Here is a 14,476-nt window from a genome sequence, read left to right as displayed (position 1 = left end):
ACAGGAAAGCACTCTGGAAAATACATGCAGAAAATGTATATACTCATTCAAAGGGCAAAAGGGCTAAAAGGCAGAGGGAAGGAGATTACTCTCAGAACCTGAAGGACCCTTCCATGCTAGTGTTACAAGGATTTCCATTCTGGCTCTTACAAAAAAAAAAAAAAAAAAAAGAGTTGCTCCCGGAGTACTACAAAATATAAATGGAAGCTAAACCACCTAAGCAGATTACATGATTACATTTGTGCCACTCTCAAAGAATGAAATTTCTTCATTGTCAGAAATTGGTTCTTGTTGAACAAAGACTAATGTCCAAAATGTGGCTATAAAATCCTTCTATTCCAGCTTCCTTTTCTTTCACTTCTGTCCCAGCCCCAACTGGAAGAAAAGATAAATTTATATTTGAAAAGTTATTTTCCTGAAGCTATTAGCTGTAGCAGTGCAAAAGTAAAATCAAGCTGCAGTGCTTTAGTGATTTCAGAGACATGACAGTTGGGAATTTGCCTGTGGGCACAAGAACAAGTGGTTAATTGAACCCAATGTCCATCTAACTGGGAAGAGATGTCTCACCAGGGGCAGATTTCAGCAACAGCCACAATTCACAATTTTGCAGTTTTTTTCAGTTATAGTTCTGGGTCTTTGTTCAGAAATGCACATCATAGTAATGAGTGGAATGGGAAGAGAAGAGAGAGAGCATGTCTTTCCAGATTTTCCAGGGCCCCATGTCCTCGGAGCTGCCTGTTTTATGATCCTTCTGATTCCAGATCCTTGGCTGCCTGAGCAGCGTGTTCTCTTTCTGCAGCTCCAGCATCTGAGTAAAGCTGCAGTACCAAGCTCTGCCAAAAGGTGATGTCCTCTGAAATAAGAAGTTCTCAGTTCTGAATAGGTCTAAAATTCAGGGCTTGCTTTAATTTGAAATTTAGTTTGAAATTTAGCAAAAACTAACATCTTTTCATTTTGAATTTTCTATCATTTTTAAATGATAGGTATGCTTTACTATATATTGACTTGGGCTTAAACTCATTATAAGTTAAAATAATCAGTGGACTGACCTTCAAAATGAAAAGTGGCTGCATGTAAATCATCCTTTCTATAGCATGCTTCCAACCTGTCATCACTCATTTTCCCTTTGCAAACTACCCAGGATTAAAGATTCTTCTTACAGCTAAAGAAGCTATCAGTCACCTGCAAGGGTGAAATGGAGAGGATGATCTCAGTTGGAGCTGAGGTTTCTACCGATTTGGCTAATTAATGCAAATGTAGTCGAAAATATCATAGGAAATACAAACTCTCCAATCACAGCCCACCACATTGAGGGAATATGTGTCATTTTATTTTTTAAATGATAACTCATTTTTTTAGGTGAAAATGATTCACTGAATTTAAAAATACCCATTCAAAGATAGTTCTACACCATAGTTTTCACTTGCTGTATGAATGTCAAGGCTGCCTATTATTAGTTTGATCACTTTGCTGGAAATAACTGATAAATACCAAACAAGGAGTCTGACTTGGGCTCACACATCTGAATTAACAGTTGGTATGTGCCATGAGTAGACAACTATAATCAGCCTTTTATTTGATAATTCTAGGTAAAAATGTTCCTGTCTCCCCATCTTAATATTAGTGGGAAGGCCATGGACTTATTTTTTGGAGACATTGGGTTCAAAACTCATCTGGGCAAGTGTCTACATCCTAAGGTTGTTGTGAAGATTATAAAGTCAGTGTATTCTAAAGTTCTGACTCCTGGCCACAGGGTAGATGGCTTAATGGGTATGTCATTTCTGGTTTATCTGTCTGATTCTGATAAGTCTACAAAGACTTTCAGGGAAAGACAGACTCTTACTCATCTCTACAACTCTGGGGTTAGCACAGGACCCAGGACATGATGAGCGCTCAGTAAATGCTGAGTGTCTCAACTATTGGGAATGCTGGCAACAGAGATAAATGGTTCTCTTTTCTTCCCACTAACTGAGAAGAAAGAGCTTCCCTCAACCTCCAAAAAAGGCAAAGGAAGGAAAAAAATAAAACTCTGAAGTTATCACATTATATAGCAATGAAAGGGTTCAAATAAATTTACCAAGTAAATCAAACTTATCTCTACTAAATCATGAATACTTTTTATGAGTGTACATAAGTTATATGATGATGTATTTTATGGCTATTGCTATTGATGTTGGCTAATCTTTTATGGTAACTGATATTAATTGAGCACTTAATACATGAAGCATTGTTCTAAGTGCTGTAGAGATACTAAATCATCCACTATAACCCTAGGAGGCAGGTACTCCTTTCCACATCTCACAGCTGATGAAACATAAGCATAGAGATGTCAAATAACTGGCCTACCTAGTACATGGCAGAGCCAGGATCTACACTCCAGAAGCCTGGCTACATAAGTGCTGGGAAATAATTTACATTAGCTGTATTTTTAGAAAGAATTGAATTATTTATGTTTATTTTATACTTGAGAATTGTTTTTATTTTTAATTTCTAATGAGGGAGAGAAGACCAACTTTTCTTTTCTGCATCTGGGAACTCTAATGATCTCAATCTAACTTTGACCTAAAGAATAATATGGCAAGAAAAATTTAATCAGGAAGATTTGAATCAAGGAAAATGGGCAAAGTGCAATAGTGAAAATTTCCTGAATAAAATTGTGCCCGAATTATTATAGTCTTCACTGAAACAACTATTTGGATTGAATAAAGAAAATCACACATGACCAAAGTGTTGAAAACTAAAGGCAATGACAAAATATTAAAAGCAGCAATACCATGAAGTCATATTAACTTTAAAGGCAAACAGAAGACTTTTTAATTGTAAAATTCAACAGTAAAACAAACAATCCAATTAGAAAACCAGCAAAAGACAGGAGGAGAATTTCGCCAAATATGTACAGATGACAAACACACAAAAAGATTTTCTAACATCATAAACCATTAGGGAAATGCAAGTTAAGAAAAATCATAATGAGATATCACTATACAACTATCAAAATGACTAAAATATAAATAGTGATGATATCAAAACTGAATCACTCATACATTGCTGGTGGGACTGTAAAATGATACAGCCACTATCATTAATGGTTTGGCAGTTTTTCAAAAACATTACACATGCAACTACCATATGACTCAGCAATGGTACTCCTGGTATTTCAGAGAAATGAAGGCTTATGTTAACACAAAGGCTTGTAAATGAAAGCTTATAACTTTACGATGGATACTAATTGGAAACAATTCAGATGCTTTTTTATTTTTTTTTTAGATTTATTTGCTTATTTGAGAAAGAGAGAGAGAGAACACGTGTGAGTGTGAACAAGTGGGAAGGAGGGGTGGAAGGAGAGAGAAATCCTCAACGGACTCTGTGCTGAGGGTGGAGCCTGATGCAGAGCTGGATCCCAGGATCCTGAGATCATGACCTGAGCTAAAATCAAGAGTCAGCAGCTTAACCAACTGAGCCACCCAGGTGTCCCCAGATGCTTTCAATAGGTGAAATGGGTAAACAAATTTTAGTATATCCACACCAAGGGATACTATTCAGTACTAAAATGTAACAAACTGCGGATACACACAAAAACCTACATGAATGTCCAGAGAATTTTCTTGAGTGAAAAAACTAATCTCAAAAGATCACATACTATATGATCCATTTATACAACACGATTGATAGGGAAAAGTTCTAGAAATGAAAAACAGATTGGTGGTTTCCAGAAATTAAACTGACCATGGGTGGGAGAGAAGTGCTTATGTTATAAAAGTACAACACGAGGGATTCTTGTAGTGATAAAAAACTTCTGTACTTTGACAGCTTCTATATCAATGTCAGTATCCTGATTGTAATATCATACTACAGTTTTGGAAAATGTTACCTTTAAGGGAAAGTGGGTAAAACATATCTGGATTCTTTCTGTATTGTTTCTTTCAACTGCATGTGAATCTACACTTAACTCAAAATAAAAGTTTAATTAAATTCTTTTACATGAAGACAACATAGGACATTTTCAGTCAAAAACTGAGGGCATTTGTTTCAAAAGAATTACACTAAATTTAGAAAAAGATGTTTAGGGAGAAAAAATAATTTTGGCTGGAAACACAAAGATACAGAAAGGACAAATATGTGGATAAATCTAAATGAATACTGATTTTATAAAATGATGTCCTGTGGGGCTTAAAATGTGGTAGATCCAAAATATAGGACAAAATTAGCACAAAAGGTAAGAGAGGATGAATAGAACTAAGATGTTCTAAGATTCTTGTATACTGGTAAAAGTACTAATTAGTAAGTCTCTAATAAGGTAAGGATGCACATTATAATCCTCATATCCACTAAAAGAACAAAAAAATACATAGCTAAAAACTAATAGATCAGGAAAAGCACTTTTAAAATTACTTGATTCCCAAAAGAAGCAAGAAAGGAGGAAAGAAAAGAAAGAAAATGATAGGATAAATAGTAACATCAAAGATTTGATCTCAAACATGTCAGTAATTGCCAAAATACTTAAACCAACCAAATACTCCAATTAAAAGACTACAAACATTAGACTATATTAATAAGCAAATTCTAACTTTATTGGATACAAGAAATGGGAAGTGATACACAAACTACCAAGCAAAAGCTGCTATAGCAATATTACTATCAAGAAATAGTGGTTAGTAGTAATATAAGTGAGAAATACTACTAGAGATATAGAGAAACACTTCATAATTCACTTTTCTAAATACACAAATGCACCTAATAAAATAGCGATAAGTAGAAAAAATCATAATCATAGTACTGATTTAACATATCTTTCTCAGTAACTCATAAAACAAATAGGGGAAAAAAGATAGAGATATAGATATAGAACATTTCAATGACAAAAAACTTAGCTTAATTAACATATGAAGAATAATCTTAATTACAAAATACACATTTTTTTTCTCAAATGTTTTTAACAACATTGACTACATGCTGGACCCTAGGACTGTCTCAACACATTATAAATGATCAAAATCACAGAATATACTCTTTGTACACAATGAGGCAGAAAGATAACAATTAATATTAAAGACAAATAGAAAACCTCTAAATGGAAAGTAAGCAATGCATTTCTAAGTAACCAATGGATTAAAAAGGTTACATAGCAATTTAGAAATATTTTGAACTGAACAACAAAATACAATGCATCAAAACTTGTATGTACCTAAAGCACTAATGGAAATGTATAAATATATCAAAATACACACACATGCACACATGAGTTCTACTTTTAGAATGGCACTTTGAGGAGTTCCATGGACCTGCCTCCCAGTGCAACAAAGATAACTGTGAAAAATACTTTAAAATATCCTAAAGTCTCTGAAAATCTTCATTGGCATACAGCCAACGAAAAGATGTTTATTCAAGAAAATATACTGAAACTTGATAAGAACATTGAGAGTCTGTGGCACTTGAGTCATGACTCACTTCTTTCCCAATCCCTTAGCTCAGTTTGTTGGAGGCTAAATCCTTGGAAGTTGTGACCAATAAGATTGATCTCCTTCTCCCTTCAGCTCTCAAAGGATGTAGTGCCTCACTGGAAAAGGCAGGCCATCAGCATTTCTCTTGTTCTCATGTTAAATTCCTGACCAGTGCAGCTAAGAAGTTGGGGGCTTCCTTCTTCCACCTCAACTCCACTCGCAAGAGTACAGGTTCTACTCCAGGTACAATAGGTTAAAAAAATGCTGGGGTCTTATTGCTCTTAGCCCAGTTCCCTTGTAGGACAGAGATTCTATGTCAGAGACAGTCTGAGAAGACCAGAGGCCACCACCATTGACCAGTGCCCAGAGTAGTTACTTAGAGTTTTTTCAGAGAGGTAGTCCATAAGAATAGAGAACTCTGAAGATCTTCCCAAAGGAAATAACTTTATTTAAAATAGAGAGTGGGGAAGTTCAATTTTAAGGGTGCTCTTAAAAACAATGGAGATTTAGGTGGTAAAAATTCAGAGGGGACTGATAGAAGACCAATAGTTTACCAGAGAGAACCAGCTAAGAAACAGCTAAAAATAGCCCTTTTGGGGTCAGAAAAAAAACTCAAAGATTGGCCTCAAAAATCCTTTGATGAATGTAATCAGATGAGACTATGGAGCAATTTATGCCCCAGAGCATTTTAAGAAACACTAGCCCAATCAGCAAAAAGTTAGTGAAGCCTAATAGCTGGGTGTGATACCAAATGTGGCAGACAACATAGCAGAGATCAGGACAAGAGACAAAGAAAGCCATATTAAATTAGTCTTCACAGGGTTACTGGGCAGTCAGTAAATAGTGGTATGAATAGTACCCTTGTATTGTGCTTTATGGCTTATTTTCATGATTCTATTTCATTTGACTCTGAATCAGTGCAAGCATTTAATTTTTTAAAATTAAATGAGTATCCACAATTTAAGTCTCTACCTCGAGTGGTTGTGGAAAAAAAGAGCAAAGTAAAACAAAGAAGGAAGGAAATTATGAAGAAAGCAGATATTAATTAAATTGAAAATGAGAAATCCAGAGTTGATTCTTTAAACAAATAGAATTTATAAAACACCTAGAAGAATGAGCAAGAAAAAAACACACCAATATGTGTGTTTTAAGAAAAGGGCATCATTGTGGATCCTGCAGATGTTAAAAAATAATATATTTCACAGGTTCCTGGATTCTTGTGATAGAAGATACCTTAGTGTCAGCCAGTCCTAGCTTCCTTCCAGTGGAGAAATCCTCCCTATACCATGCCTATACTGATGTAGTGAGCTCTCCACTACAAAATGTCAAGTCATCCATTGTGGGAATGTTCCAACTGTTTGAAAGTTCTACCTTATTATAATCTCAAACCAAATGTCCCCTTCCCATCACTTTCATGTCAGGCTCATGTTTTGCTCCTTGATGCTACAAAGAGTAAATTGAATCCTTTGGTTCACATGATGGCCCTTCGGGGATCTAAAGGAGCAGCTATTATGTCTGCAGCTGCCAGTTGTCCCCCAATACTCATTTTCCTCTTCATAGAAGTAGCATGCTTAGCTGGGAAATAGCTGCCAGAACAAAGACATTTTATTTTCCAGCCTCCCTTGTAGGTCTGTAGCTTTGTGATTAAGGACAGACCAATTGAATGTAAATAGATAATGTCATGTGTAGCTTCCAGGAATTTCCTTAAAAACAAATGAGCAAACAAACTTGTCTAAGCTCTTAGACTTCTCTTTTTCATTCCATTTACCATCTTTCTGCTTGGGAGCATGGAGGTGATGGGCACCACTGTGGACCACGGAGAAATGGGCTACATACACTACAGATATATGGTGGAGAAGTGAGTGGGAAGAAGCCTGGGTTCTGAAGCCTTCCTGGAGAAAAGCTGCCATTCTAGTCCTACATTACTTCCTTCCAGATGTGTGTGTGTGTGTGAGAGAGAGAGAGAGAGAAGGAAAAGGAAAGTTCTTATTTAAGGCACAATTTGTGCATGTTAAACCTATTTCCAACTGTTAGAATTTCCACCATCAAAAAAGTTGAGAACTTTGTGGGGCTCCTGGCTGGCTCAGTGAGCGGAGGAGCATGTGACTCTTGATCTTAGGATCATGAGTGCAATCCCCGTGTTGGGTGTAATGCTTACTTCAAAATTTTTTCTTAAAAATTGGGGAACTTTGTGCAAGGGAAATGACACCTGTTAAGTAAGTTTATGGAATTTCATGAAATTCCCGGGAATCCTTAGAGAAGAAAATAAATTGTAATACATTCAAAAGCGTTAAAGAAGAAGTGCTAGATAATAGCTCTTCATTTCTCCAAATTAAACTAGCACCCTTTAGTTATAATATTCATGAAAGATCCCTTAAGGTCTTTCTGGACACTCAGGAATTGCATGGCTCGATGATAAAGAAAAAGGAGAAAAGAGACAACAAAATCATTCAAAGAATAAAAATGGCCTCTCCTTTCACCCTGCCTGCCTTTTCATAGATTGAATAAGAGAAATAAATTATTTTCTCAAAGAGAGAGAATGTCTCACAGCAAACTAAGGATTTTGTTTTGTAGAAAAATTGTCCACAAATCATCTCTTTATATTTAATTTCCCATACAAAAGAAAAGCTGCAAAATGCCACTTTTCTATCAGTGACATCTAGTACATTTAAAGCAAATATTGTAATAAGATCTTTAGTTTTGCTTTTTTGGGAAGATTGCTTTAGAACCATAACTCATTCTTTGCTGTCAGACTGACACTGTTGCACATTTACAAATCTGACTTTTACAAATCACCAAGCATTTTATTGTTTTGAATTTCTCAGGGATAAGGAAATAAAACCAAAAGGAGTAAAGAATCTAGATGGCTTCCTTGTGGTGCCTGTTGAAAATGCAGTTCCTATCAACAAGAAGAGAGAAGCAATCCTGAAATTCATCTTCAACCCAAAGTCATATATTTTGTTGAGTTTTTGTGCAAAACATTGGCATCAAGGATTCTTGGCATGTTATTTTTTTATTTTTTTTTTAATTTATTTTTTATTGGTGTTCAATTTGCCAACATATAGAATTACACCCAGTGCTCAGCCCATCAAGTGCCCCCTTCAGTGCCCATCACCCAGTCACCCCCACTCCCCGCCCACCTCCCTTTCTACCACCCTTTGTTTGTTTCGATTCTTGGCATGTTAGAATGGAAAGGGTATGAACTTTGGGGTTGGGTTCACTCAGATTTATATGTAGGCTTCCCAAATATGACTTTTATCTCTGTGGCTTTGGACAATTGACTTAACCTCTCTGAGCCTTGATTTTATTATCTGTGAAATGCAAACTCTTAAACTACCTTGCAAGGTGGTTATAAAAAATGATGTTCAAATTAGTAGTGCATCTGCTACAGTTCAAGAGACAGAGTTAATATTCACAATTAATTAATTAACAATTAACAAATGTGCTAATTAAGGTCCAGTTTACCCTAAGTCAATACTTTCTAAGAAACAAATTTTACTTAAAGTGTGATTTTATACTTTCATTGAGTTCCTTAAAGAGTAAATTATAACAATTCTTAATATCAACAGAACTATGGATCTATATTTCCATAGCCTATATTTCCACTTAATAGCACTTAATGACAGTTAAAACCACAGCATAAATTCCTATTTAGCCTATTATTTATTCCTCATAAAAGAGGGAAAATAAGACATTAGTTTATTAGTTCACTGATATTCTCTTCTAAAAAAGCCACCCCTAAAAAGAGCACATACCATATACTCCAAGAACTGCAAATTTATAGGGCTTTTTAAAATGCAAGTATAAAACAAATGTTATAACACGGAAAAATATGTGAATCTTGCCTTAATAAAATCAAATGTATATACGTCTTAATGTAGCAAAGTAATTAATTAGAACATTTAAAGCATAACTATTTCCTCTGGTTCATATAAAATCTAATTCAATTACGGAAAAAAATGATTGACTACAACTTTTCAGAAAGACATTTGACTAAAGGAGGTATCCATCTTCTTGATTTTTGTCCTAATAATCAGACTACTTATTTCACTTATTGTATTTGGGTAACGTGATAGGCAAATTAATACTCTCCCTTTTCTCCACTCACACCCCCTGAGATGTCTCTCTTTTAATCCCAGGAGCCTATGAATATGTTATTTTACATGTCAAGGATGAATTAAGGTTGCCAATCAGCTGACCTTAAAATAGAAAGATTATTCTGGATTATCTGATGAGCCCAATGTAATCATGAGGGTTCTTAAAAATGGAAGAGAGGCAGAAAGTGGCAGCTTGAAAAGGTCTTGGCCCAGTGTTGTGGCTCTGAAGACAGAGAAAAGGGCCATTAGCCAAGTGTGCAAGGAGTCTCTAGAAGCTGGAGAAGGAAAGGAAATTGTTATGATCTGAATGTTCGTGTCCTAAAATCCATTTGTCAAGAACCTTACTCCCAATGTGATAGTATTGGGAGTGGGGCCTTTGGGAGGTGATTGGAGCATGAGGAAGAAGCCCTTATAAAGAGGGTCCAGAGAAACCTGTTGCCCCTTCTGCCATGTAAAGATACTGTAAGAAGTCTGTAACCTTGAAATGGGGCCCTCTCAGTTGGGAGCAAGCCCACTACTAGAAAATGTGCTGCAGTGTCTTCACAGCAGCCTTCCCAGAAGGCAAAGGGTTGCCCCTGTTGACGCTTGATCATTCCATCAAGTCCTCTGATTCTAGAAATTCTATCTACAAAAAGACTTGCATTGCAAAAACAATATTTTTAAGAGCTGGCCTGAATGTGGCTCAAGTCAGAGAACATGCTGAATTGCAAGCAAGAAAAGAAACCAAGAGACCACACTGCTCTCTTGCTAGCATCTATAGCTAAGACCTGACCCAGCATTAGCTGGGATGAGATGGTTCATAACCAAAGCTAACCCAGATGCCTGTCCTATCAAATCTGCCCTGAGGCTGTTTGAGTTTCCTGTACTCTTATCTGTGGGAAGACACAACATTTTTCAGGTTGGTACCAACCAAACAACCAAAATGTAAGTTCCCTCTGAAGAGGCATAGTGATCTCTGGGGCATGGAGTGGAGGGCTCTGGGTGGAGACTAAGGGGATACGCAAATCCCAGTCCCTCACCACCACCACCAAAACAGTCTGTGAGTCAAGTTCATCACCAAAGCTTTTCGGACTTTGACTTTTTTACATGTAAAATGAGACCCTCAGTTGTTCAGCTCCCCCTAATGCTAGGTTGCCAGTCTCCTCGAACTCAGCCATGATATCAGCAACCTCACCAAGAAGGAGCAAGAGCCCATGGTGGCCAAATGCACTTGTGCCAGGGCTGGAAGGGATTCAGAAACATTTCAGCAACAAAACTTCACACTGACCTTTTCTCCAAACAATTTTTTTTTTCCAAACAATTTTTTAATAAGAGATTTCACCATGAAATCCTCAACCGCCAGTAGAGATTATTGAAACAGGGATGGGAGAAGCAATGGCTGGGATGGTGAGGTGGTGGGGGCAACCCTCACCAAAGGGGGAGAATCATGAGTCAAGATGAAAGGAACATTTCTGACAAAGCTGTCCACTTAGGAATGAATAACAGTCGAACCTACCAGAAAAATGATGAGGGGCCTGGAGTCAGAGCCACATAGCAGAAGAACCCACTTACAGCTTCTGAGCTCCCCATGACCTTTCCAATCCTACAGTTCACTCCACAGGTTCCAGAAGCCATCTCAGCATCATATCAATAACTTCGCTTTTTGCCGAGCCAGCTTGAGTAGGTGTTCCATCATTTGAGATCAAATGAGCCTTAATACAAACACAATCAGCACGTCTTTGTCCTTCACTGAATTAGTGCCACTGATTTCTCAAAACTGGAAAGACCTTGGAGATTCTCTAGCTCAATTGGTTCATTCATTTAAAAATACTCAGTGATTTCTTTCTGTATGCCAGGCATTGTGCTAGGCTGTGGGAATATCGCAGTGAGTAAGAAAAAGCCCGACCTTGGCTTCATGCAGTTTACAGTTGTGAAGAATTACAACATTTAATAAATAATGAATGAGACAGAAGGAGAGCTACCTGGTGTGAGCCCAGGAGGACCTAACTCAGCCCGGGATTTCATAGAAAAGTTCCCTGAGACCAGGACCCATAAGTGAAGAGGAAAGAGAAGAGGGAGATCACTGAGGAGTTATGTACAAGACACGAGAAAACAGGAGTTTGAAACCTACTGAGAGAGGTAGCCTGGCATGATAGAGGAGTTGAAAAGAGGCCAGGATGGCAGAGCGCTAAGAGGAGTGAGTGGCACGCTGTGAGTGAGCCCACCGTAGAGCAGCGTGTGGAGGGCTGTGTAAGCCAATGTGGCAATGTAACCGAGCCACTGCTCAAGGACACGCAGCTAGTGGGTGGCAGCGAGGATCCTAAGTCATCTAAGCTCTAATATAAAGATCAATTAACATTTTAAAGAAATGTTCTTTTAACATTTCTTTTTCTGTTTCTAAAGGCAACACATACTGATTATAGAACAAATGCGTCTTCTATGGGCACAAATACCACTATGCAAATGGCCCCTAGGTGCGCTCAGGACACACCTTGCATGATGTACCGCATCACACGATGAACCTCAGCAGATTCTTTCTCCACAGACGCTAGACATCTTGAGAATGTCTTTCACTACCAGATTTGTACAGACTGAGCCATAGAAAAGTCTCAGGACTGGGCTTCTGGTGCATATCTGTCCTTTACAAAGCACCCCAGACCCTTCCCCATATGTCAGCTGCTTGCCCATTTTTACTGCATAAAGCTGTAGACTGGAGGGGCACCTGGGAGGCTCAGTCAGTTAAGTGCCTTCCACTCAGCTCTGATCCCTGGGTCCTGGGATGGAGCCCCACACTGGGCTCCCTGCTCAGCTGGGGGCCTGCTTCTCCCTCTCCTTCTGCCCCTCCCCTGCTTGTGCTTGCTCACATGTGCACACTCTCTCTCTGTCAAATAAATAAAATCTTAGAAAACACACACACAAAACCCTGTAGGTTTGAAGATAACCTAGTGATTATTATACTCAGAAAAATCTCTAAAAAATGACATCTTCACATCTCTTCCTTGGGTTGGTCTCCAGAAAATTTCTATCCGTTTCCAAATCAGAAGATGGTATTTTAATCAGAAGACATTTAGGATGCCTACCTTACAAAGGAGCCCCCCGCCTCTCTGCACACTCCTGACAGCTCCTGTTCCTTGGTCAAACCCAAACTGAGCACTTCTGGAAAGGATTCACATGGCAGAATAGAAATAGAATAGAACCCCCCCTATTCTTCCTCCTGAGAAGGCGCCCTGCAAGCCTGATGGAAGCAGCATCTCCCCCCTTGGTACGGCAAGGGGACAAGCCCCGGGAAGCCTGGGGAGCAGAGAAAGCACGCGGTTAAGATGCCATCCTCTTCACGGTTAAGTGGCAGGTCATTTTAGGAGTTCATGCTTTAGAATTTGTTCTTTTCTGATTGTTATTTTGTTTCCCTGCCATCCATTTAGAGTCTCTTTGCCTGTCCTAGTGGTTCCCAACCTAATAATAATTATGTTTCAGCCACTTGCCTTGAGTTTCTGACAGCATAAATAATGCAGGTGCACAAAAATAAAGTGTAGCTATGCTGGCTTTTGCTTCTTTAGCCAATCTGCTACCAAAAATAAATAAATAAAAATAAAAGTAAAGAGATTGAATTGATAGAAAGATGCATTTTACCATGCAGCTGCCAAGAGGGCACTGCCAACAATGAGGATTTCAGAATAACACCCCTAAAGAGAGGAGGTTCAGAGCGTCCCATTCACTGGGCCGCAGCCTCCTGAAAGAGGCACTGTTCCCGCAGGTCAGGAGGAAGACCCGCCGTGAATGCGGCATTCGGAGGAAGCGCGAAGCCATCCAGTTTTTGAAAAACCGCCTGACACCAAAAATTTCAAACATGATTTGGTTCTCAGGGAGCGATACTATGCCCTCACAGGTGTGGAATAATCAGGCATCTAAGAACAGCAGTTTCTCCACGGACAGCTGCGGAAAGTGGAAAGACACAAGGCGTCCCCTTCGCGGCCTGCCGGGCCTGGCGGGAGGCCCTTGCCCTGGGCTTAGAGTACAGTTTTTAAAGTGCTCAAGTTTAAAAAGGGATAAAACGTGACAGAGTGAAATGCTCAAAAATATTCAAAAATATTCACCCGTTATCCTGCAACAAGATCTTCCCTTCGTGTCCTCTTCTAACCTTTACTTTGACAACTAAAGAAAATAAACATAGTTAGAATTTCTTTTTTTTTTTTTTTTTTTGGCTTGTTTTACACTTGGCATGGGCTGAGTGCTTCATGTAAATTATCTGCTTGATCTTCACAAAGGCTGCATGAAGTAAGGATCATTATTAGGAACTAGAGAAGACTCAGTCTTCATTTGCCTGAGACGCCTGACCTGATTTGGGGAGTTAGTTCATGCAAGAGCTGGCACTCAAATCTAGAAGCCAAAGGTTTTAGAAGCCAAAGGTTTGCCCTTTTTCCATTCAGTGTGGGCTAATGAATACCTTCTATGAGCCTTCAAAGTCTCCATATTTATTCTTTCAGTTTCAAATGCCAATGTTCTGATATGCATGGTATAGTTAACCATTCCCTGATTGCTGCAGAATTCAGTTACTTCTAGATTATCCCCATCATTAATAGCAACATACAAACATCTTCATACACTTACTTTTTCTTCTTTGACATTTATCTTTAAGAATAATGAGAGTGATTATGAAGTCATAGTTACGAAAATTGTTGTGCCTGTTTATACTATTTCTCTTTAGATTTTTTAAAAAAGATTTATTTATTTATTTGAGAGAGAGAGAGAGACAGAGAGAGAGAGAGAGAGCATGAGCAGGAGGAGGAGGGGCAGAGGGAGAGAGAATCTCAAGCAGACTCCACGCTGAGTACTGAGCCCAATGCAGGGCTTGATCTCACGACTCTGAGATCATGATCCTGAGCCAGAACCAAGAGTCAGTTACTTAACTGACTGCACCACTGAGATGCCCCTTCAAACTTTAAATAAATTAATGGTTTT

General features: G+C 38.3%; 1 protein-coding gene across 12 annotated transcripts in view; it reads right to left on the bottom strand.

The window, feature by feature from the left end:
* Positions 1–14,476, bottom strand: part of NCALD (neurocalcin delta) — a 374,162-nt gene that overhangs the window by 83,815 nt on the left and 275,871 nt on the right. The gene's annotated exons all lie outside the window — the stretch shown is intronic.

This window comes from Vulpes lagopus, chromosome 9 (genome assembly GCF_018345385.1).
Source record: "Vulpes lagopus strain Blue_001 chromosome 9, ASM1834538v1, whole genome shotgun sequence".
Taxonomy (NCBI): Eukaryota; Metazoa; Chordata; class Mammalia; order Carnivora; family Canidae; genus Vulpes; species Vulpes lagopus.
This window is presented reverse-complemented; position numbering and strand designations above follow the sequence as displayed.